The sequence below is a fragment of the Trachemys scripta genome, chromosome 2 (genome assembly GCF_013100865.1).
Source record: "Trachemys scripta elegans isolate TJP31775 chromosome 2, CAS_Tse_1.0, whole genome shotgun sequence".
NCBI lineage: Eukaryota > Metazoa > Chordata > Testudines > Emydidae > Trachemys > Trachemys scripta.
In genome coordinates, this window is record NC_048299.1 from 178,280,111 (window position 1) to 178,301,328 (window position 21,218).

General features: G+C 41.2%; 1 protein-coding gene and 1 long non-coding RNA gene across 3 annotated transcripts in view; both read left to right on the plus strand.

Moving 5' to 3' along the window:
- Positions 1–8,005, plus strand: part of LOC117873251 — a 37,624-nt gene extending 29,619 nt beyond the window's left edge. For both annotated transcript variants that reach the window (XR_004644676.1, XR_004644675.1), the window contains exons 2-3: positions 6,326–7,264; positions 7,674–8,005. This is a non-coding gene — a long non-coding RNA (uncharacterized LOC117873251). The remainder of the gene's footprint in view (positions 1–6,325; positions 7,265–7,673) is intronic.
- CDKAL1 (CDK5 regulatory subunit associated protein 1 like 1) overlaps positions 1–21,218 on the plus strand; it is a 759,057-nt gene that overhangs the window by 721,329 nt on the left and 16,510 nt on the right. The window lies entirely within an intron of this gene.

Genomic DNA, 21,218 nt, shown 5'->3' on the forward strand with positions numbered 1-21,218 from the left:
TTTCCCCCCTGGGCTCTCCCCCCCCCCCCCCCCCCCCCCGTGCTGCGCCGGGCTGGGCTGCCCAAACCCCCGGAGCGCCAGGCCGCTCAAACCCCCGTCCCCCCAAGCGCCTCGCTGGGCCGCCCAAACCCCCAGAGCGCAGCGCTGGGATGGCCAAAACCCCGCCACCCTCCCCCTCCCGAGTGCCACACCGGGCCGCCCAAACCCACGGAGCGCCGTGCCTCACCGCCCCAACCCGCCCACCCCCCGAGCACCGCACCGGGCCGCCCAAACCCCCGCCTCCCCCTGAGCGCCTCGCCGGGCTGCCCAAACTCCCGGAGCGCCGCGCCGCCCAAACCCCAGCACCGTGCTGCCCAAACCCCAAGTGCTGCGCCGCCGAAGCCCCCCACCCCCAGCGCTGCCGAAACATCCCCCCGTGCTGACCAGCCAAAACAAACAAGCAAAAACCCTCGAGAGCTGCCCCGCCGAACAACAACAAAAAAACCCCAAAACACCATGAGTGCCCCACCACCACTCCAACATTGGCTGCCTCTTCTAAGGTGCCGCCCCAAGCACGTGCTTGGTCTGCTGGTGCCTGGAGCCAGTCCTGCATCTGAATGACTAAGCAAAATTTCTCCCACGGAAACCTTGGTGAATTCTGCCACCCTGGGAGAGGGTGAAATGAACTTAAATGGTCAAAAGTAGAATTGAAAATCTAGCATCTTTATATCTACACAGCATACACCATAGGAAGAGGTCTATCTATTCAATATGCAAATAATGTTACAGTATATAACATATGGATACTGTAAACCTTTTTCAAAAGCACTTTCCATTCAAATAAAAAATTGTCCAATTTTTATGAAATCTAAAGAGATGATACAGTAAATATTATATTATGAAAACATGAGGTAACTAGAACTGATTGCATATGCATTTAAATTTATTAAATTGATTTTGTTCAAATCTAGCAATTTAAGCCAAATCTGAGAGCTCCTTTCTTTTACTTGTCTTTTCCTTTCTACTTAAACTGATCTCAAATGCATAAAACTATATAGCTGATTAGTGCTTCCAGGCACCAAGTCACACAAAGGTTCAGATTTGTTTCTATTATGAGTAAGGTTACATTTTAGTCACGGGTATTTTCAGTAAAAATCATGGACAGGTCACAGGCAGTAAACAAAAATTCACAGCCTATGACCTCTCCATGACTTGTACCCCTGACTAAAACTTGGGAGCTCTGGGAGCACCGCAGGTACTCTGGAGGGGCGGCCTGAGACCACCGCTGGTGCTCGGGGTGGGGAAGGATGTGATGTGAGGCCTAGGACTGCTGCTGGTGTTCGGGGGGCTGGGGGCCCAAGACTGCCCCAGAAGCGGCCATTGCAGCTGGCCCGGGGGCCTCAGGAGCTGCTTGGGCGGCCCTGAGGTCAGTCGCACCAGCCGCTGCAGAAGTCACAGAGGTCCTGTGACAGACTCGCAGCCTTAATTATGAGTTACCTCAGTGGATAGTCCTCCTCATGGGTGTATAAGAACAATGTAATCAGAGGGAAGGCGAGGATGTTATGTTGGTGTTTGGAGATTGGCATCAGATATTCAATGACATCCAAGCAAACACAATTAATCTTAAATTATGATTTATTCCCCATTAATTTTTAAATTTCCTTTTTCAGCCTATTTATACTAGTAATTGTCTCTATTTCCTGTTATCACTGAATCTTACATTGTTTTCCAAGAAAATATGATGATACAAGGTTTGATGTAGGAGGATAGGAAAGGGGCGGGCTAATAATTTTACACTGAAGAATTATAGGCAATGCTGGTAGTGATGCCTATAGTTATGATTGCCCAATGCTTTCCATTATAACAGTGGTCCTGAACCACGGGTATGCGTACCCCTGGGGGTATGCAAAGGTCTTCCAGGGGGTACATCAACTCATCTAGATATTTGCCTAGTTTTACAACAAGCTACATAAAAAGCACTAGTGAAGTCAGTACAAACTATAATTTCATGCATACAATGACTTGTTTATACTCTTCTATATACTATACACTGAAATGTAAGTATAATATTTATATTCAAATTGATTTTTATAATATGGTAAAAATAAGAACATAAGCAATTTTTCAGTAATAGTGTGCTGTGACCCTTTTGTATTTTGATTTGGTAAGCAAATAGTTTTTTAAGTGAGATGAAACTTGGAGATATGTAAAGACAAATCAGACTCTTGAAAGGGGCACAGTAGTCTGGAAGGGTTGAGAGCCAGTGCATTATAAGCCCCTGCTTCCAGTTACTTACAACTTTGCCAATTTTAACTGTCTGGGCTGAAATTTTCCATACCGGTTGTCTGCTTCAGGCTGAATTGATTTTTGAAAGTTTCAACTACAATAGTTCTTCAGAAATAAGTTAGGGAAAATGTTTTTCCCGTGTTAAAATATTCTTAAAATAATGTATTGTGAAGGCTCCATGCTTTGGAGCAGGGGACTTTAAATTTGGGCGGGGAGGGGGGAGGGAAGAAGGAGAGAGTGTCACCATAATATCACAGATGTGCCTTTCATTGTCTTGTGAAAATCCACTCAAATTCACCAAGTTAATGAGTTTCCAACCCTGTTTGTGTTTTGATGTAATGCAATCAGAAACATAACAAAAAAAAAAGATAATTAAAAACAGACAGAATATAACAATAATAAACACAGGAAATTCCTGTAATGAAATTTCATCTTTAAACAACTTTGTGTTCTAAGCTGCTTTCCTTTTGCCTTGAAAGGTAATTAAGCAGTGTAAATGACACACCTTCTTTATTGGAGCTAGCAATACTTTATTATAACACTGGTCTACAATTTTTGAGAAGTCGTCTGCTTCAGAGATAAAATGTGCTATTTATTATGTATTTTGATGTGCTGAATTCAAATATGACAATTAAAACGATTGGCTACTGTTTCTAAGATATTTAAGTTTTTACATTTTATGTCTATGTATATTGTGTAGATAGTAGAGTTTTAATCATAAATTGTAAACCTAGGTCTTTTCATGTGTTTATGGTTGCTTTACATGATAATATTTCACCTGTCCTGTTTATGTAACACTTTAAAAATCAGCAAAAGGGTTATATAAATAAAATTTATTATGAAACAAAAGGCAAAAAACTATTATGTACATAGTTTAGTCCTATTCAGTGTCTACTCGGCGCTTCTTGGCTTGTCTCTTGAATTCATTAAATGGAGCATCTCTTGTCACTGTCCAGCAATAGTCTGCAAGCATTGATGGGCTCCATTTGCCCTGATAGCATTTCTCCATTGTTGCAATGTCCTGGTGAAATCGCTCGCCATGCTCGTCGCTCACTGCTCCGCAGTTCGGTGGAAAAAAATCTAGATGAGAGTGCAAAAAATGTATCTTTAGTGACATGTTGCAACCAAGGCTTTTGTATGCCTTGAGAAGGTTTTCCACCAATAACCTGTAGTTGTCTGCCTTGTTGTTTCCGAGAAAATTTATTGCCACTAACTGGAAGGCTTTCCATGCCGTCTTTTCCTTGCCACACAGTGCATGGTCTAATGCATCATCTCGAAGAAGTTCACGAATCTGAGGACCAACAAAGACACCTTCCTTTATCTTAGCTTCACTTAACCTTGGAAATTTTCCGCGGAGGTACTTGAAAGTTGCTTGTGTTTTGTCAATGGCCTTGACAAAGTTCTTCATCAGACCCAGCTTGATGTGTAAGGGTGGTAACAAAATCTTCCTTGATTCAACAAGTGGTGGATGCTGAACACTTTTCCTCCCAGGCTCCAATGACTGTCGGAGTGGCCAATATTTCTTGATGTAGTGGGAATCTCTTGCATGACTATCCCATTTGCAGAGAAAACAGCAGTACTTTGTGTATCCAGTCTGCAGACCAAGCAAGAGAGCAACAACCTTCAAATCGCCACAAAGCTGCCACTGATGTTGGTCATAGTTTATGCACCTCAAAAGTTGTTTCATGTTGTCATAGGTTTCCTTCATATGGACTGCATGACCAACTGGAATTGATGGCAAAACATTGCCATTATGCAGTAAAACAGCTTTAAGACTCGTCTTCGATGAATCAATGAACAGTCTCCACTCATCTGGATCGTGAACGACGTTGAGGGCTGCCATCACACCATCGATGTTGTTGCAGGCTACAAGATCACCTTCCATGAAGAAGAATGGGACAAGATCCTTTTGACGGTCATGGAACGTGGAAACCCTAAGATCACCTGCCAGGAGATTCCACTGCTGTAGTCTGGAGCCCAACAGCTCTGCCTTACTCTTGGGTAGTTCCAAATCCCTGACAAGGTCATTCAGTTCACCTTGTGTTATGAGGTGTGATTCAGAGGAGGAGGATGGGAGAAAATGTGGGTCCTGTGACATTGATGGTTCAGGACCAGAAGTTTCATCCTCTTCCTCTTCCTCATCTGACTCAAATGAGAATGATTCCGGTGCATCAGGAACCGGCAGTCCTTCTCCGTGGGGTACTGGGTGTATAGCTGATGGAATGTTTGGATAATGCACAGTTCACTTTTTCTTCTTTGACACACCTTTCCCAACTGGAGGCACCATGCAGAAGTAACAATTGCTGGTATGATCTGTTGGCTCTCTCCAAATCATTGGCACTGCAAAAGGCATCGATTTCCTTTTCCTGTTCAACCACTGGCGAAGATTTGTTGCACAAGTGTTGCAGCATATGTGTGGGGCCCACCTCTTGTCCTGATCTCCAATTTTGCAGCCAAAATAAAGGTGATAGGCCTTCTTAACCATAGTGGTTATACTGTGCTTTTGTGATGCAAAAGTCACTTCACCACAAACGTAGCAGAAGTTATCTGCACTGTTCACACAAGTACAAGGCATCTCTGCTCACTTTGGCTAAACAGAAATGTGTCCCTTTGCAAAATCAAACACTGACAAATAAGAGAGCACGACACTATGATTTCTAGAGCTGAAATAGGGCAATTTGTTCAGCAGAGTGATGTAAGCTTCGTTATGATTGCATCATCCATGACTTCTAGGAATAACACGATGCAATTCATATCATATATGACGCAATACCAGCTTCAGATTGCATCATTCATTCTTTTGCCTAAAAAGCAAGTACTGTCCAAACCCAGTCATAGATTTATTCATAGATCCAGTCAAAGATGTATTTTAGTCATTTCTGGTTTAAATTGAGATCCCTTCCCTTTATAACTCACTTATCCTCCGCCATTCCCAAGTCAAGAGTCGTATATACTGACCCAATAGCATATCTTGAAAACTAGAGCCAATCAACAATTTTAAGCATCATTTTCATTCTCAGTGTCCCAGAATTAGTAAAGTTTGACTACATTTATTTCAGAAGCATTTTGACTGTAGAGCAGTGTAATCAAAAACAATGTTATTTAGTGCTGCAAACAAAAGTCTATTGATCTAACGGGAATTCTCTCAAATTTTACAGGCAATATCAGTTGATAAATTTCTTGAAAAACTTGAAAAATGTTGAAATAAACTTCAAAATTGTCATGGGAATTCTGTCATTTTGATTTTGAAATTTAAGCTAAATTATAGTTCACCTTTTAAACAAAATGTAAAAGGTTTCAATTAATCGCAGTTAACTCACGCGATTAACTCACAAAAATTAACTGCACTGTTAAACAATAGAATACCAACTGAAATTTATTAAATATTTGGATGTTTTTCTACATTTTCTGTATTTGTGTTGTAATTGAAATCAAGTGTATATTTTTTATTACAAATATTTGCACTGTAAAAATAATAAATAAAATAAATAGTCTTTTTCAATTCACCTCATACTAGTACTATAGTGCAATCTCTTTATCGTGAAAGTGCAATTTACAAATGTTTGTTTTGTTTTTGAATGCAGTTATGTAAGAAAAAAATCATGTAAAACTTCAGAGCCTGTAAGTCCACTCAGTCCTATTTCTCATTCAGCCGATCGCTACTTGCACTACAGTACTTGTATTAGGTGAATTGAAAAATACTATTTCTTTTGTTTTTTTAGAGTGCAAATACTTGTAATGAAAAATAAATATAAAATGAGCACTGTACACTTTGTATTCTATGTTGTAATTTAAATCAATACATTTGAAAATGTAGAAGACATCCACAAATATTTAAATAAATGGTACTCTATTGTTTAACAGTGCGATTAATCACAATTAGTTATTTTAATCGCAATTCATTTTTTTAATTGCTCGACAGCCCTAGTTTACATTGAAAAACATTTTGACATTATTAAAATGAGACTTTGATCCAAACTGACTTCCCCTCCTCTCCCCAGATCTTTGATGCATTAAAATTTTTTTGAGATTTCAATTTTTTCATTCTGATTTGGGACAGGAAAAATATCCCGACTTTTGCATGATGGGATAGCCATTTCCAGCTCAGCTGTAGTAGCCAGCAGAAGAAACTCTATGCAACTGGAGACCAAGCTCAGTAACCATGAATAACGAGAGCCTGAAGACCATTCTCAGTCCCAGGCTTCATGCAGACCAATACAAGGCACTGTTGCAATACCATTCCAGTTAAGTTTCTGCCTTACTTTTAATTATTCATTACCAGTCAGAATTCCTGTAGCTTTCTTAGCAGTTATGTATTCCAGAAGCCAAACAAAGAATAACAATGAAAGAATTTGAATCCATTATTTTAGCTAAATAATTCTAAATGCCTCTTATTCTAAATTTTATTTAAAAATGAATATGTGAATGCAAACTATTTTTTTTTTGTTCAATTACGTTATCACATATAAATTGTGGGTAAATCAGATATTTGCAAAAGTTTTTTCTTAAAAGTTGGAGAATAGGGCAAGTTTAAATATTCACAGATGTGAAAATGAGCATCTAAGCATTTCATTCCTCTACTGGGTAAAACAGAGCAGCTGAATTTTCATGTCTCTGGAGGGAGCATGTACCCAGATTTCATTATTCACAGGAGTCTTACATGATTCCTCAGACACTGCAATGAAAAATATATTCCCAGTTGTATTTCTTATTAAAAAATATTTGTTAAATGGAGGTTATTTACCTGTAAGTGAGGGTACCCTCTCTGTATTCCACACGTGAGTACATATGTGCCGCATGTGCCTGAGACCAGAGGTTTCTAGCAAGTAGTATCTATTGGTCTGCAGTTTCTCCCCTCATGCTGTGTACCATAGGTATAAAGTGGCAGTGTAGACCAATGCCTCTCCAGTTACTCCTCTTATCCCAAAGCAGAGGAGAAGAAGGGCAGATAGTGGACTACAGATCGGGACCACAAATCTCAAAAAACCTCCGGTTCTTGGTAAGCAACTTCCATGTCTTCTCCAAGTGCAGGTTTCTATGTGTATTCAAACAGAAGTGGGGTGGAAGAAGGCAGTTGGTATAGATGTCTGTAATACTGCTGTCCCAACAGCTGCATCTGTAGATGAGGTCTGGACTAAGGTGCAGTGTTTCATGAAAGTATGGCTGGAACTCCAGGTCTTAAAAATGTCCAGATATTTTTGAAAGAAGAGATGCTATTGAGGTTGCCTGTGGTCTAGTGGAATGGGCCCTCACCCCTCCAGGGAAGGAATACACACCAACTAATAAAGCATGATACAGCTGGAGATCCACTCAGTTGCTGAGAAGATAATGCTTGATCTCATGATCATTCTACTATAGCAACAAATAGTCTAGGGCGGCATTCTCCTAATTGATTTCATTCTTTGCAGACAGAACGCTAAAGCCCATCTGATGTTGAGAGAATTAAGTCTCCTCTTCTTGTTGGAACCATGATGTTTTGGAAAGAATACTGGTAAGAGAATAGGTTCATGTGAAACTCAGAAATTACCATAGGGATGAATTTATGGTGGAGATGAAGGGGAACCTTCTTATGAAATGTGGAGTAAGGCAGGTCAACCATCAGTGCGCCCAGTTCACCTACTCTTCTGGCTGATGTGAAAGTGACTAGGAAGGACAGATGGTACATTGAACTCATGGGAAAAATGTACAGAGAAAGGCAATGATTAGGAATATGGAACAGCTTCCATATGAGAAAAAGATGAAAAAGACTGGGACTTTTCAGCTTAAAGTGAAGTGAATAAGGAAGTGTTATTTACCCCTTAACATAATACAAGAACCAGAGGTCACCCAATGAATTTTAATAGGTGGCGAGTTTAAAACAAACATTAACAAGTACTACTTCATACAACACACAGAACGTGTTGCCAGGGGATGTTGTGAAGGCCAAAAATATAACTGGGTTAACAAAAATTAGATAAGTTCATGAAGGATAGGTTCATCCATGACTATTAGCCAAGATGGTCAGGGACATCTGGGTGTCACTAAATCTCTGACTGCCAGAGGCTGGGACTGGATGACAGGATGGCTCACCTGATAATTGTCCTGTACCATTCATTCCCTCTGAAGCATCTGGCACTGGCCACATTCAGAAGACAAAACACTGGGCTAGATGGATGACTGGTCTGACCCAGTATGGCCATTCTTATGTGGTCAACAGTTCAGAGTAGTCTGGTAAGTATTGAGAGTACAAGACTGATGTCCCATTGTGGTGTTTGTTTTACCACTGGCAGGAATTTCCTAATGAAACCTTTCAGGAATCTGATTTTAGTTGGGTGAGTGAAAATAGAATAGCTTTCAACCAGAGGATAGATGACTCTGACTGCTGCTAAGTGGATCCCCAGTGAACGAGTGGAAAGTCCCAATGGGATGAGGAGGTAATTAATTCAGGAATACCTACTGTTTCTGAGGATAACTGGTTCTGTTGCGTCCAAGTAGAGAAATGCCTCCATTTAGCTGGATATATTCTCTGGTGGAGGCCTCTCTGCTGTATTTGAGAACAGTTTGAACAGCCTCTGAACATCAACACTCTAGGTCTGAGGCCCATCCAAATAATATACTGTGAGTTGAAGAGGGCCTGGGTTGAGGGGTCTGATATTCTCCTGAGTGAACAGATCTGATGGGAGGACATTCGTAAAAGGTCCGGAAGCCAGAACTGTCTAGGCCAGTTGGATGTGATGAGAATGAATCAAGCTTTATCATGATGGATCTTTTTTAGGACCTTTTGTACTGGTGGGAGGAAAGGTGTACATCGCTCCTGGAGTCTTGGCCTAGTGCTGCTCTGGAGCAAAATAGAATAAACATTCTGTTCCTAAGGGAGGCAAATGGTCCCAGGATAGCGTTCCCCTGAAGTGAAGATTTCATTCAGGAGAAAAATCCCACTTTTAGTCTGTGGAGAAGTGCCTGCTGAGATTGTCTGCCAAAGTGCTGTGTGCACTGGATAGATATGTTGCTGAGACTGTAGTGTGGTTCCTGATGTGCCATTTCCATGAATTGACTGGCTGTGATGGGGTGCACACACCTCAAGTGAGCCCCCCCCCCTTTGGTTGAGTGTGTCCGTGCCTGCAGTTTTCTCCATTTCTCCACTCACTGTGCCCCCGTCAGCCACTGTACTTAGGCAGATCTTCGGTGACTCAGCTCTCCACTGCGAGGCTTCCAACAGCGGGCCTCAGGGCCTAGTCTACCCCGTCACATGCCTCTATTCAGAGACGAAGAGATTGTGCTCTGCCTTGTTTTTTACATAGAAGACTATTGTCATGTTTTCAGCCACTGAGTGACTATGACAGATCCATGTAACTGGGAGGATTGCACTACAGACTGCCTTAGGCTGGGTCTACACTACCCGCCTGAATCGGCGGGTAGAAATCAACCTCTCAGGGATCAATTTATCACGTCCCGTCGGGACGCGACAATCGATCCCCGAATCGACGCTCTTACTCCACCAGCGGAGGTGGGAGTAAGCGCCGTCAATGGGAAGCAGCAGAGGTCGATTTTGCCGCCGTCCCTACAGCGGGGTAAGTCGGCTGCGATACGTCGAATTCAGCTACGCTATTCGCAGGGAAGCTTGGCTGTGAATATTCATGAGAGCCATCAGGCCCAACCACCATGTGAGTGGTAGACCTTGCTTATTGGACTTTCTTGGCATGCTAGACACAGGCTAGGACCCACATGGACTACTACCTGTCTTCCCACCTCTAAGTCTCCACAAGAATTGTGTGAGTATGTGCATAGGATGACATGGGGTGTCAAACTAATATTACACTGGAGCTACGTTCTCTTTTGAATTGGCAGATTTTGTGCTTTTACTAACAGTGTTAATACAATTATTAAGAACTTTGCTTTGCCCTCAGTGTGAGAGTCACTGCTGTGCACATGGGGGTTCCCAAACAGACAACAATCTTAATTCTGTTGTGCTTGATTCTGGGGCTGGAACCTGTCGAAGCTCAAGGGTCTAATTACTTTTATCAATTGGGGATTCTAAATCATAGAATCATAGAATATCAGAGTTGGAAGGGACCTTAGGAGGTCATCTAGTTCAACCCCCTGCTCAAAGTAGGACCAATCCCCAACTAAATCATCCCAGCCAGGGCTTTGTCAAGCCTGACCTTAAAAACCTCTAAGATTCCACCATCTCCCTAGGTAACCCATTCCAGTGCTTCACCACCCTCCTAGTGAAAAAGTTTTTCCTGATATCTAACCTAAACCTCCCCCACTGCAACTGGAGACCATTAGTCCTTCTTCTGTCATCTGGTACCACTGAGAACAGACTAGATCCATCCTCTTTGGAACCCCCTTTCAGGTAGTTGAAAGCAGCTATCAAATCCCCCCTCATTCCTCTCTTCTGCAGACTAAACAATCCCAGTTCCCTCAGCCTCTCCTCATAAGTCATGTGCTCCAGCCCCCTAATCATTTTTGTTGCCCTCCACTGGACTCTTTCCAATTTTTCCACATCCTTCTTGTAGTGTGGGGCCCAAAACTGGACACAGTACTCCAGATGAGGCCTCACCAATGTCAAATAGAGGGGAATTATAACGTCCCTCGGTCTGCTGGCAATGTCCCTACTTATACAGTCCAAAATGCCATTAGCCTTCTTGGCAACAAGGGCACCCTGTCGACTCTTATCCAGCTTCTTGTCCACTGTAACCCCTAGGTCCTTTTCTGCAGAACTGCTGCCTAGCCATTCGGTCCCTATTCTGTAGCAGTGCATGGGATTCTTCCGTCCTAAGTGCAGGACTCTGCACTTGTCCTTGTTGAACCTCATCAGATTTCTTTTGGCCCAATCCTCTAATTTGTCTAGGTCCCTCTGTATGCTATCCCTACCCTTCAGCATATCTACCACTCCTCCCAGTTTAGTGTCATCTGCAAACTTGCTGAGAGTGCAGTCCACGCCATCCTCCAGATCATTAATGAAGATATTGAATAAAATCGGCCTCAGGACCGACTCTTGGGCCACTCCGCTTGATACCGGCTGCCAACTAGACATGGAGCCATTGATCACTACCCGTTGAGTCCGACAATCTAGCCAGCTTTCTATCCACCTTATAGTCCATTCATCCAGCCCATGCTACTTTAAGTTGCTGGCAAGAATACTGTGGGAGACCATATCAAAAGCTTTCCTAAAGTTAAGGAATAACACATCCACTGCTTTCCCCTCATCCACAGAGCCAATTATCTCATCATAGAAGGCAATTTTAGGTTAGTCAGGCATGACTTGCCCTTGGTGAATCCATGCTGACTGTTCCTGATCACTTTCTTCTCCTCTAAGTGCTTCAGAATTGATTCCTTGAGGACCTGCTCCATGATTTTTCTAGGGACTGAGGTGAGGCTGACTGGCCTGTAGTTCCCCGGATCCTCCTCCTTCCCTTTTTTAAAGATGGGCACTACATTAGCCTTTTTCCAGTCATCTGGGACCTCCCCGATCGCCATGAGTTTTCAAAGATAATGGCCAATGGCTCTGCAATCACATCCGCCAACTCCTTTAGCACCCTCGGTTGCAGCGCTTCCGACCCCATAGACTTATGCTTGTCCAGCTTTTCTAAATAGTCCTGAACCACTTCTTTCTCCACAGAGGGCTGGTCACCTCCGCCCCATGCTGTGCTGTCCAGTGCAGTAGTCTGGGAGCTGAGCTTGTTCATGAAGACAGAGGCAAAAAAAGCATTGAGTACATTAGCTTTTTCCACATCCTCTGTCACTAGGTTGCCTCCCTCATTCAGTAAGGGGCCCACACTTTCCTTGACTTTCTTCTTGTTGCTAACATACCTGAAGAAACCCTTCTTGTTACTCTTAACATCCCTTGCTAGCTGCAACTCCAAGTGTTATTTGGCCTTCCTGATTTCACTCCTGCATGCCTAAGCAAAAATGACTCCCTGGTCATTTGTCCAATCTTCCACTTCTTGTAAGCTTATTTTTTGTGTTTAAGATCAGCAAGGATTTCACTGTTAAGCCAAGCTGGTCACCTGCCATATTTACTATTCTTTCTACACATCGAGATGGTTTATTCCTGCAACCTCAATAAGGATTCTTTAAAATAATCAACACAGTCAGAATAATCAATAACAGCTCAACCAATCAGGCAACAGAGGGGTATATGCATATTGTAAATCCTGTCGTCTTGCCTTAAGAATAAATACACTTATTTGCTGTGTGATTTTGTTAAATAATGGCTTGACAGCTCCTGGAACTCCAGGTTTCCTGCCCCTGAGTTCTATGCACAAGCTACAACACCATACTTGTTTCTCTCTAAGGCCTGATAATAAGAGTTGCTGTTTGCTGGTCACCTCAGACGGAGCTGTGGACATTGAATGTCATTCGAGATCACAATAAAAGGCATGTCACTAAAGGCTCAGTCCTTACAGATGATGAGCACCCTCAACTCCCAACAAAGACAGGATCAGGCCATAAGACATGCATGTTTGTTTTCACATCTCCGTTAGGATTTTAATTAGAACAAATATAAAACACTTTTTCAGCAGAGCCATGCAGAACACCTGCAGTAATCCACACTCAGGAAAACAATTTAAATTAGATATAATATTCTAAAACTGCTTTATTGCAACATCATAGTGCTACTGTCCAAAACTGAGTCTGTATAAAGTGCTATGTTTGCCAGACTGATGTTAGCATGTATGGTTTAAATGATGACACAAGCAAAACTCTCCTCTGGAATGGACAAATTAAAGATACCAAAATATTATGTTTCCTTTTGCCAATGAGAACAGCTGGCAAGATGGCTTTACTGAACACAATTGCAGCCAGCAGACATAGGTTATAATTTTCACAGGCTTTGTTGCTGAAATATGGAGTTAACAAAACATTCTATTTTTTTCTTTTGAAATTTGAGGGTTTATGTCTTTCATCTGGTGAAATTTAGCATAAAAGTGAAAATAATATCAAGGTTACAAGTACCATAGGGAGGCTGCTAATGTGGGGAAAAAGGGCATTTGGCCAGTTAAAATAATAAAAGACTATAGCGCTTTCCCAGTGATGGCTGAAGCCAAGTGAGATCTTTCCAACTGGAGCCACAATAGTCCTTTTCGGATTATGTGGTTTGGCACAATACAGAATGAGTAAACTTACTTTCCTAGACGAGAAAACATAATTAACAGAAACAACAAGGTCATGCAGTACTAGGCCTTAGGTAAGCAATAACACACCACAGGGTGTATATTAAACGGCCAATATATGTACACCTTGGATGTGCTGAAGCATAGCAGAATGGCTCAACACAGAATATGCATATTTTGTCTCATGACCCCATATTCTTATTAAAGAATAGATTTTCTATTAGCAATATGTAATTTAAAATAACTGTTAAAGTTTGGAATCTGTGTTTCTGGTACTTGAGCTGCTGTGCTGATACCAACAAGAGAAGTGGTTTTGCTCATTTCATCTCAGATAATAATACCTAGCATATTTAGGGCCAGATTCGTATTTACACTAATGCCACTTTACACTCCTCTGGCAGTGCTAAAGGGCCCTTAGCACTACCGAGACGGTATAAATCAGTCTGAGAATGAGGCACTTAGTGTCTTACATGTTGAAAGCCCTGTACACAAATAGGCTAAAAATTAATCATTACAACATTCCTGTGAGCTAGGTAAATTAGTAATATTACTGCCTCACCTACATTTTACAAAAAATAGATGAGAAACCTAACCGAGAGATGTGGAAAAAATTGCCCAAAAGCTTAACAATTTAGTTAGTAGCAAGGCTGGAATTAGAATTTAGGACTTCCTGACTCCCAGTGCGGTGTTCATTCCTCCAGCCTTTTTAATCTTTTTCTTATATCTTCATGTACCCATCCCAGTCTTCTTTCAAGCCCATTATGCCCCTTTTGTGGACAATTAATTCCATTTTTAAAGTTTGAACTGTTTTCTGGTTTGAGAGTACCCTGCAAAGGATCTTCACTCCTAGTATCACTTAGCCATGCCCTTTCATAGCATTGATACCGCCTTCAGTGTTTTAAACATAGGCTCCTACTTCTCTCAAGAGCTACAACTTGGGGTTTTTAAAAATGGTGATTTATCTTCAGTATGTCTGCCACCTCAGAGCTCTGAGAGGTAAAACATATGCACTGTTTGAGTGTCAGGCCAAAAGTTCAGGCAACTTTGGGAACTTGGCTGAAGGTCCAAACATTACAACTGGGGTGAAGGAAGAGGAGGCATGGAGAGAAGAAAATGCAGAGTTGAAGTCTTTTCTCAAGTGACAAATATATAGTTCCTCAGATATTTTAGGCTGCAAGATGAGGTACTTAGGAGTAAGATGTGTGGCTAAGGGAATTCTGTGCCTAAATATTCTGTGCCAAAAACTTAAATTCGGTGTACAATATTTTAAAATTCTGCAAATATTATTTGTCAAAATAACACTATATAATTATGCCAGTTTCAATTGTTTTGTTAATTAATTTCAAAATACCTATCAGCAGGTATGTCTGTAACAATACTGACACCAAAAAAGATTCAGGAAACGTTTTTTGACATATAGATTCCTTACTAGGCATATTAATACAGAACTTGGAGTAATAATTCATTTAAACTACAGTAGAGAAACTTATTTCCCGCACCCCTGAGAAGCAGTGCAAAGGCTTGGAGGAATCTGGGCTTATGGAGGAGCTGAAGGAGAGGGAAGTAATTGCTGGGCAGAAACCTGGGAGTGAACCTGGAGGGTGGTTGGTGTGAGTGGCCGAAATATGGAACAGGTTTTGGGGTGGGATTGTTAGGGAGTTTGGGAAGGATTCAACAAACATGTGGACAAGGGGGATCCAGTGGACATAGTATAGTTAGATTTCCAGAAAGCCTTTGACAAGGTCCCTCACCAAAGGCTCTTACATAAATTAAGTTGTCATGGGATAAGAGGGAAGATCGTTTCATGCATTGAGAACTGGTTAAAAGACCGGGAACAATGGGTAGGAATAAATAGTAAATTTTCAGAATGGAGAGGGGTAACTAGTGGTGTTCCCCAAGGGTCAGTCTTAGGATCAATCCTATTCAACTTATTCATAAAGGATCTGGAGAAAGGGGTAAACAGTGAAGTGGCAAAGTTTGCAGATGATAAACTGCTCAAGATAGTTAAGACCAAAGCAGACTGTGAAGAACTTCAAAAAGATCTCACAAAACTAAGTGATTGGGCAACCAAATGGCAAATGAAATTTAATGTGGATAAATGTAAAGTAATGCACATTGGAAAAAATAACCCCAACTATACATTCAATCTGATGGGGGCTAATTTAACTACAACTAAAGCAGTCAAAAAAGCAAACAGGATGTTAGGAATCATTAAAAAGGGGATAGAGAATAAGACGGAGAATACCTTAGTGCCCTTTTATAAATCCATGGTATGCCCACATCTTGAATACTGCGTACAGATGTGGTCTCCTCATCTCAAAAAAAGATATACTGGCATTAGAAAAGGTTCAGAGAAGGGCAACTAAACTGATTAGGGGTTTGGAACGGGTCCAATATGAGAAGAGATTAAAGAGGCTAGGACTTTTCAGCTTGGAAAAGAGGAGACTAAGGGGGGATATGATAGAGGTATATAAAATCATGAGTGATGTGGAGAAAGTGAATAAGGAAAAGTTATTTACTTGTTCCCATAATATAAGAACTAGGGACCACCAAATGAAATTAATGGGCAGCAGATTTAAAACAAAAGGAAGTTCTTCTTCACACAGCGCACAGTCAACTTGTGGAATTCCTTGCCTGAGGAGGTTGTGAAGACTATAACTGGGTTTAAAAGAGAAGTAGATAAATTCATGGAGGTTAAGTCCATTAATGGCTATTAGCCAGGTTGGGTAAGGAATGGTGTCCCTAGCCTCTGTTTGTTAGAGGGTGGTGATGGACGGCAGGAGAGAGATCACTTGATCATTACCTGTTAGGTTCACTCCCTCTGGGGAACCTGGCATTGGCCACTGTCGGTAGACAGGATACTGGGCTGGATGGAACTTTGGTCTGACACAGTACGGCCATTCTTATGTTCTTATTTTCTGTACCCCAGTCTGTGACCCTTCCAGCAGCCCCATGTGCCCCGTCCCCATCATATCCTGTGCCTTCTCACCTGGCCCTGCAGACAGGGCGCTGTGAGGAAAGCAGCCTCTCCTCCCTCTCCACAGCTGCAGCAGCCCTGAGCTGGCTGCCCTCTCTTCTGTTGCCACAGTAGCCCCTGATGGATGAAAGGTGTAATTGCAGTGCCTCCCCAGAAGAATGTATTATTCTGCAGGGGGGGAAATCTGCATGGGCATGAATTCTGCCCATGCTCAATGGTGCAGAATTCCCCCAAGAGTAATATCTTTTAAACACTGCATGAATCTAATTGTTTTTAAACATCTGGTTAGGGAATCATTGATTTCAAATTTCAACAGCAAAGGGATTTGACTGTATATGTGAGATTTTTTTAATTTAATTTTCATAGTATTGTAATAAGATGAGGTAAGCCAATCCAGGAAAAAATCAGGAGGTCACATCCCTTCTACAAGCCCCCTTCCAATAAAAAGCTGAGAATGATTACTGAGACTTTGAGAGGTCTCAGTGGTCACTGGTGCTCTTACTTCACTTTCATGATCAGGTACATCCATTAGGCTAAGGGGCATAGCTATTGCATGCTGACTATGAGGTATTAGCTAATTACTCTCACAGACTCTGCTGCACTATCAAACTTTGCTATGGTTTTCTAGCTGCACCTAACTTGGGCGGATTTGCATATCACGCTAGCAGTAAATGCCCCCCAAATACCTTTAATGGTGTTCACTTGTTCACAGGGACGATGCCTGAGTTCTAAAAGTGAAATGTTTGGTGACTAGCCTGGGCAGAGTAGTTCAGCCATAGCACCATCAGATTAGGGTCAAAATCTCTTCTGGGAGCTAACATAAGAGAGAGATGAGAGTTGCATAGTAGGAATAGACAGACAGCTCTGATGCACCAATTCTGCACAGCACTTAACCACATGTTGAAATCCTATTGATTTCAATGGGAGTTAAGCACATGCTTCAGTGCTTTACTGAATTTGGGTCTGAAGCAGTAGAGGCACAGCTCAAGAAGGAGTTAGATATCAGTCTCTTGAAGGGAGGGGGCTGAGCTTCTGTAGAGATGGGCTCCAGCAAGGTGTGAGGATAAGGTGGACAAACCCTGTTTTGCTAGGCTGCCAACAAATACCTACTGCTACCTTTAAAATTCTAGTTCCAATCCTGGGAGCCCTTAATGGTGGTGTAAACAACATTTCTGAGAGCTGTTGAAAAAGCTAGAGGTTAAGGTAAGTGGACTCATAGCAGGGCTCAGAAAATTGGAGGAGTACCACTCAATGATTTGCAATAGCCTTTGTTTTTTAAACAAAAATCTAATACAGAAGGATAGCACGTTCAGTTTTTCCTTCCAAAAGAAGGAAAAACAAATACTATAATGTAAAGGAAAGCATGATGACCCTGGGTAAGCATAGACTGTGGTAGCATTATGAAAACAATCCTGCTGAGACATCTGGTTATTTCTCTTGTAATGAGATCATTCATAAGAAAACAGGGCAACATGCCAGAAGGAAGTTGGTAGGGGGAAGAAGAGAGAGCTTTGACTCCCACCACCAGGTGGACCACACACCTAAAAGAAAGTAACCAACTTATACCTGTATCATCAAATATATTCATTTGACAACAACTGTATCTCCCCTGCAAGTCAGCCATTTTGAGACTATATAGAAGGTGTTTATATAGTGGAACTTTCTTATTTATTATTTACTTTACTATTATTATAGCAAATTCTGAGATTAGGCACCCTGATAGGCTACACCAATCTCCATGCACTAGCCTACTTCCTCCACTTCCTACACCAGCCCTGACCAGTGGCTTTTCCACTTAAAGCTCCTCATACTGCAAATTTGAAACTGTAAATCAAATATCCCTCAGTGTAGTACAGTCTATTTTTTTTTCAGTATTCTTTATCTATGTTCCACCACCACCCTATCTTGTAAAAATATATATTGGTGCCCAAAACTCTCCTGTCCTTATAATTGATTAACCTGTTCTGTGCTGGTTTATGACTTTTTCATTATAAAAAGATTGCAAAATAAAATTCCAGGTTTTATTTTTATTATTGACCAAATAAAAAAAAACCCTCTTATATTTTATTACATATAGTAGTAATAAAAATGGTTTTCACACCTCATCACTACCTAAATATCTCACCTAGAATGTTCACAGTCTAATGCAAAAAATAAATGCCAAAATTGTCAAGCAGGCTACCTAAGGTTAGGCACCTACATTTCTGTTTAGTCCCTGATCCTGCAAACACTTCTGCCCATGAGCAATTATTCATGTGACAAGTCCCCTAATTTCAATGGGACTCCTTTAAAGCACAAAGATCCTCAAAGGTGTAAGTGTAAACAAGATTAGACCCACAGGCACCTAAATAAGTGTTTTAATTTTCAATTGTGCTGAGTAACTTCAGCCCTCACTGATTTTTGTGGAAACTAGGGGTGTTCAGCACCCCTGAGAATCGGGACGTTTATTCGGGTGCTCAAATATAGATTTATGTGTAACTTTTTAGGCACTCAAGTTTTTGGCTTTACTCTCTATATTTCCATACCAAAAACTTCTTATCTCTGCATCATCAGCTTTGTGCTATATTTTGTAAATTTCCCACAGCAGAACCACCCTGGGTATATTCAAAAGAGACACAAAATTGTGAATTGAGAGCAAATCTGACTAGAAAAATCTCTTTCCAGGTTACTTACCAGAAAATACTCTCTGTATGTTTCAGCATATATAGATGCCAAACAAAAAGCCTTAATGTTTATACTATAAACTCATTAGCCAATCAATACTTCCCATTTCCGTAGGTAATAAAGCTTTCTTATCCTGAAAAGTCTCTCTAGTGCTGCATTTAAAAAATTCATTCACAGATTGCTGGTCAGTGAAAGCTGCAGGAGGGGAAAAGAATTATTTAATAGAAGAATTCTCCTTTAATTTCCTTCTTCATAATTGTTGTAAGGTGGTTCACTACCCTGCATTGAAAATTCATTATTCTGCTTTGGAAAACCAGTGATTTACAGTAGTATATCAATGTTTTTATATATTAGCCTTATTAGCAAAGATCATGCTAATTATATATGTGACCATCTTGTTTACAATTTAGTTGTGAAAATCATCATTCTTGCCTCTACAGTGATTCTGTTCTACTTCTGTTTTGTATAGATATGGGATAGGCAACCTATGGCACGCGTGCCAAAGGTGGCACGCAAGCTGATTTTCAGCGGCACTCACACTGCCTGGGTCCTGGCCACTGGTCCGGGGAGCTCTGCATTTTAATTTTAAATGAAGCTTCTTAAACATTTTAAAAACCTTGTTTATTTTATATGCAACAATAGTTTAGTTATATATTATAGACTTATAGAAAGAGACCTTCTAAAAATGTTAAAATGTATTACTGGCACGCAAAACCTTAAATTAGAGTGAATAAATGAAGACTCGGCACACCACTTCTGAAAGGTTGCCAACTCCTGGTATAGATACTTGTAATGCCCTTACTCCAATAGTTTCATTAGTGCATTCCAGTAGTGCATTAAGCAATATGACTGACTTCTGTAGTGTATTCTGTCAATCATTATTACACCTTTATCTGATTAAAAGTAGTAATACAATAGACTCTTCCCGTCGCACCTTTCAATTGCTACATGACAAGTAACTTTGTGTAGGTATTTTGCAAAGACCTCTGTTTTAGCACTGCAGAATAAATCTAACATGTCCTAAAGAAAAGAAATTAATGAGACAGCTTCAGTGAGAGCTTCAGCTTGACAAATACACAGTTACTGACTTAATTAGCAAAGCAGAAGGGGTGGGAGGTAGGAAAAGTTGTCGCCTTAGGGCAACTCTTGTCAAATTGATAACTCAAGAAAGTCATTCAGTTTTAGCTTGGGACTGTTTACTCCTCTGGTAAAATGAAGGTCTGTGAGAGTTATTTGTTTATACTTGTCCCAAATATCTCTCAACAGCTAATGAACAAAGATCAAGGTAAATATTATCTTCTGACATGAGTACCAACTCATTTATACTATTTGCATATGCCTGGTTTATTTAAATCAGAGACTTTAGGGCTAATTTTAAAAACAAGGCCTTTCAAACTGAGCTTTATATTTCAAATTAACGAGGCTTCCCCACATCCCTAAAGTCACTATATGACACTTACCTGCTTAGTATTATAATAGCCCATGCCTCTCAAATCAAGACATATTCCCAAAGTAGAAAAACCATTAAAAGAGCTGTAGGAAATCAACATTTAATACTCTCACCTTAAACTCTTGAACGGGTAACCCATATTAAAAAATGAACTGGCCCTTCTTTTATCTGAAAAAGCAAAAAGATACCTTATAACATAAGAAACAGCTGTCCTTCAAGCTTACCAGCAAATTAGCTAGCAGTTCATATACAGCTCAACATCAAAAGTATTATAGCAACAGTCAAGGTTGGATATTAGGTAAAACTAGTTACCAATTTACTAATAAAATTAGCCTGAATTTCTATAAGCAGATGAATATTCCTGAAGAGAAGCAGTGTCCTACTGACACCAAGGGGTTCTTACAGGAGTTAAAATTCCCTGCATTAACAGAAAACATACCATACACTTTTCAGAATGCCATAATTTTGAATGAAATCCAAGAAGCTATTAAATAGCACCAATCTGGTAAAGTTGCAGGTTCTAATGCAGGGGTCGGCAACCTACGGCACATGTGCCAAACACGGCACGCAAGCCGATTCTGAGTGGCACGCTGCCTGCCCACTGAGAGGAGGAGGGGGGGGGGGGCCAGAAAGCGCCACGCTGGGGGAAGAAGGGGGAGGAGAGAAGCTTGGCTGCCGCAGGACCAAGCTTCTTCTTCGAGAGATGTCCCTGTGGGTGCTCCACTACAGGTGTTGGTGCGTCCCTGCGCCTTCGCCCGGAGAT